Source organism: Brienomyrus brachyistius, chromosome 5 (genome assembly GCF_023856365.1).
Source record: "Brienomyrus brachyistius isolate T26 chromosome 5, BBRACH_0.4, whole genome shotgun sequence".
NCBI lineage: Eukaryota > Metazoa > Chordata > Actinopteri > Osteoglossiformes > Mormyridae > Brienomyrus > Brienomyrus brachyistius.
Window position 1 is genome coordinate 32,332,159 of NC_064537.1, and position 4,983 is coordinate 32,337,141.

The 4,983-nt window shown below is 42.9% G+C and overlaps 1 long non-coding RNA gene across 1 annotated transcript; it reads right to left on the reverse strand.

The window, feature by feature from the left end:
- Nucleotides 1–2,551: 2,551 nt before the first annotated feature.
- LOC125742459 (uncharacterized) lies at nucleotides 2,552–3,723 on the reverse strand. Its single transcript, XR_007398115.1, has 2 exons — nucleotides 3,620–3,723; nucleotides 2,552–3,480 (listed from the first exon to the last, which is right to left on the reverse strand). It is a non-coding gene; the product is annotated as an uncharacterized LOC125742459 (long non-coding RNA).
- Between the last annotated feature and the right edge of the window lie 1,260 nt (nucleotides 3,724–4,983).

Genomic DNA, 4,983 nt, shown 5'->3' on the forward strand with positions numbered 1-4,983 from the left:
CAAGATGTGTCCTGTGAGAGTCTGGGTTTGAGTTCCTGCTGTGGTCATGTACAAGTGTATGAAATGGTGAGAGTTTGCATCAGCTTCACACTTTGAGGAAAGACCTAAAATCAGAGTAACTGGCCATCCCAGAGTGAGATCAAAATGCGAACTGGAGTTAGTGCGGAGTAACTGTTGCTTATGAATCCGAGCCATTGTTCACTGGCTGACTGGGAGCCCTCTTGTGTAGGGGGAGAAAATTAGCACCCATCTGGAGGAAGGTCAGACCTAGCAGTCAGATTTGTGAGATCTGTTGGTTTGTCACACACCAGGGACTGCAGTTGACTGCTGTCTGAGTCATTACAGATGTGAACCTTGTGAGATGACATTGCTGGGTTGTGAAACCTCCTCACAAGCTCACTTGTAATTTCTTAAACTCACCCAAAATATCACAGTTCAAGGCACCTAATTTGACAACTACACTAGTTTGCCATAAACCCCACCAACCTCCACGTCTTCTGTAATGAAATACTCTGATACTAATTGTCCAAATTTAAACTTTTCCAAGCTACCCCAATCTCTGTACAGTTCTCTTATATCTCCCATTTTTAAGTTAAGTCAGGCAGGCAGTGAGGCAAGCTATTTACCATAATCAGCAGGACATGAATGTGAGTCTGTAAAGTTTGTACAATCGGGCAGTATAAAGAACTGTTTGGAAAGAAGTCAGAATGGGTTTTGAGAGTGCTGTCCTTTTCTCGGTTTTTTTTTGTTTTCTTAAGCTTCCAGGCTGATCAGAAATACGGGAATTACTTCTAGTAACTTGACTGAACACACAAACATTTAGATATTTAAATGGTAATTATGTTTGTGACAACGTGGCTACTCTGGCTGGAATCGACAGGGAATACAGATTTGCAAATATAGTTTTTTTTTTTGTGTGAACAAAAGGGGCAAGTGGTACCAGTCACAAACTGAAAGAAGACTTTTTCTTTTTTTTTTTGGCTAGCCTGCTGTTCCATTCGAGTGTTCTGTCTGGTTGCACCAGTCAGTTTGAGGTCCGTTTCAGGGCGTGAAACACAAACTTCTCTAATGTCACCTTCCCTGCCACATTTCAGTGAATTGAATTTTGGTGAGCAGTGGTTGCAACCAGTGGATGCAAGTCCTGTATTTGTGGATTGAAGTCAAGGGTCGCATACTGCAAATCAAAACAAAAAGATTTCCTATACAGCTGTAAACGTCTGCGCCTCTTTTAGCATGACACAGGCTATTTGATGATCTCACAGCTTATCGAGAAAGATGAGAAATGGCAGTCGGAATGAAGTTCTGCAGTTTGGTCATTCGCCTACCTACAAATTTAAGCCTGCAATGATACAATATTATAACATAAGTAAACATACAAAAATAACATTAAAATGGGCGGGGGGGGGGGCGCGACTTGCTCACAAGTGGGTTTTGTGTTGTGATCTGTGCACTGAATAATTTTGGCTTATAGGAGTTGTACTAGAAATCCTGCAGTGCTGGTTGAACTGCTAACTGGTAGGTCAGCTTCAGTATGCCCCAGGTGCTGCCTTGCTCATTGCACGCATTGCAGGCCCAGGCATGTTTGTTATGTAATGATTTTTTTTTCCACCATTATAGAAAAAAAATCAAATTCTGTCCTCTTACCTTCCCGGTGTTACTGCCTGCTTTACTTACTGTCACTCTTTCTTTTTTTCAGTCCTCCCACATTTTCTCACACTCCCACGCTCTCCCACTCTCTTCCTCACAGTCACGCTCCACCATTCCCTGTATATTACATTTCCCTGTTCGTTCATCTGCTCTGTCCGTTGCTGGTCTGTCATGTTTGACGTCTCATCATTACTCCCTTAACGATCCCTCTGTCTCCCCCTTCAGCTATTCAGTCTGTGAATATAAATGCCGTTTCTCCCATTCCCGGTTAAAAATGCATTAACGGGTGACTCCCTAATGTTATAAAAATCCTTCTAACCCAGAATCATTTTCCCCAACAACTCTCCCCTTAATCTGTCCTGTATTTTTCTGCAGTCACCTTCCACCTTATCCAGCACACGACTGTGTTGAGCTTATCACAGGAAGCACAGGGCATGAGGTACAGAACACCTTTAGCGGGATTCCAGCCTGTCACGGGTTGTACTCTCACAAACACTGCGACAGGGAGCTGGGGTTCCAGGGGAAACCCATGGAAACACTGGAAAAACAAGAAAACTCCAGACAAGGAGGGACTGGACGTTACACCTAGAACCCCGGAGGTATGAAGCGATGATGCAGATTATAGAGCTAATCACTGAGCCAGCAGGCCACCCCTTATTTCAAGATGTCTTAAGAAGTGCATTAAAAACATCTCTCTCACACTCCCCTCTCTCGCTCTCTCTCAAACGCCTATATCTTCAGTTAGCTTGAGGACTCCGGGCTGCATTATGTAATGCTTGAAAAGAAAATGCAGCAATGTGAGCAGATGTTTGCTATTTGCATGGTCATAGATATACCCACAAATGTAGTTTTTTTTTTTTAAAAAAAAAAAAAAAACAATCTGCAATGATAATTTTGTGCCGAGTCACTTGCTACATTTTTATTACACAGAAAACGACTGTAGAAAATGTCTTTGCGAAGCATAAGAAAAAAATGCAGGTTTGATGGATAAATGGACAGATGTATGGATGATGGAGGGAAGATATATTTGCATATAGCAGCAAAGAAGGTGCACGAACACAAAAGCAATAACGCAAAAGGACAAGCTGTAAATGCACAGTGCAATCGAGGTTGTGCATACATGAATAGATAACTATAAATCAACAAGGACATGGATGGATATAATTATGTAGGCTCTTGATATCTGTCTTTAAATGTCTTGGCGTGTTATGCAGAGTGTGGGCACATCAGCAGGAGGCACTGCAGTGCCTGACAGCAGCAGGCAGGAAAGGCCCCAGCAGTCCTTAGCATGCTGTGGTGCAATGAACTGGTGGCTGGCCATGCTCAAAGAGAGCACCCTGCAAATGATTTGATGGAGCTGGCTTTTCTGATGCGTTTGTTCAGGCATTTGGCATTGCTTGAACTTATCTTGCTTCCACAGCAGTACACAGTGTACAGAAGTATGCTGGCCACCATGAACTAGTCAAACATGTCTAATAATTTGCTGCGCGCATCAAAAGACCGGAGCCTCCTTAGGAAGTCGAGTGCCTTTCTTGCATAATGCTACAGTGTTGTCCACCCAGTGCGGTTTACAACTCAAGTGGACCCCCAGGTAATTGTAACTGCACTGCACCACCTTCATTTCCTCTTCCTGGATAGTGACTGGTCTTAGGGGATCTCTGGCATGCCAGAAATCCGCCGCCAACTCTTTTGTCTAGCTGATGCCGAGCTGCAGGTGGTTCTCCTTGCACTATAAGACAAAGTCCTCCATTGGCTTCCTATGTGGTCCTTGGAGAATTATGTCCGCTGGGCAAGCCTATCCCAAGAAGCACGGGATATAAGGCAAAATGCACCCTGGATGGGATTTCAGTCACAGGACACACAAAGACACAACAGGCAATTTAGAGAGATTATTCCACTGAAAATGACTCTGAAGCGTCATTTTCCTGTCAAATACCCAGAGTAAACCCACACAGGAACATGAAGATCATACATTCTCCAGAAATACAAAGGCTGGGGCAGAAGTCAAATCCACAGAGGTATGGGGCCACAGGGCCACCCACCAACTCAGTGTCTCCTGATGCCTTCACTCATGCTGCATCCCTAGACAGACAGACAGACAGACAGACTTTATTAATCCCTCGGGAAGGTCCCTCCGGGAAATCCAGTTTTCTAGCAGCAACAATACACTGGCCTAATAGTACAGTTACAACTACAAAAAAAATCTAAGCTAAAAAATATAGGAAAGAGTTATAAATAGCAGTGTGATGATAGTAATAATAAATAATTATTGCATGGGTTAATTGCACAGTCATGTAGTCTATTGTAAAGTTAATAGAAAGTCCTTCTGCCCCCCCGTTCCCCTGCCAGTGAGGAATTGGACAGTTTGATGGCATGCGGGACAAAGGGATTTTTAAGTCTGTTGGTTCTGGATTTGAGGAGCAGCATCCTGTCACTGACTCCTCTGGTTGCTTATGACACTGTGCAGAGGGGGCCTGACATTAATCCATAATGGGAAGCAGTTTGTTCAAAGTGCCTTTCTCTGCCACTGTCGCCAGTCGCTATGCCCATCGCTACACATGCCCACTGACACTGAAAGGCTCTCTGTCAGTCTATCAAGCTATGATGAACTGGATTTATGTTGGCTCCAGTGAATGATTCCTCTGGGAATATTCCCAAATTGCGAGGTTTACATTTAAGGAAAAAACTTGGAATTCAGAGCTCAAGACAATAAATGGTGAGATTTACATGTATTTTAAAACTTGAATTAATCCAATTTAAAATACTTCTTCAGCATCTTCTTCTTATGCAGTCTCGCTGCAGACCAGTAGTTTTCGCCCAGCTATTTCTTTTGTCATAGCCATGACACGTACTGCAGAAGTCATGCACGACTGTTCCCACTGCATTGCTTAGCTTATGGATATTATATCGATTTGCAGATAAAAAGTATTAGTGAGGTCAGTAAAATATGGCATGGTGTATATGCTCAATATACTGTTTTTCATTTGAATATCGGAGTACTTTTGCATTCTTCGTTGTAAAATCATCAGTACTGTGACTTGCTGTGGCAAGAAAGGGGTTAATAAGCACGCATTATTAAGAATCAACTATAACAGAGTGAATCCCACAATCGACCGATGTAATTATGGGGAAATTTATGTTTTCCAGTCATTGGCCACATATCCTTACTCTTGCACTAAGAGTGAGTCATATCTAAGCAAAAAATGAAGACAGCTCCTACAAAGGTACGTGTTAAATGGAAAACGTAATACTGGGTTTCTCCTATGCAGCATGCACACACACACCTACAAAAGAAAAGGAGGGGCAGGTTGAACGTTACAAAGCCTACATAGACCG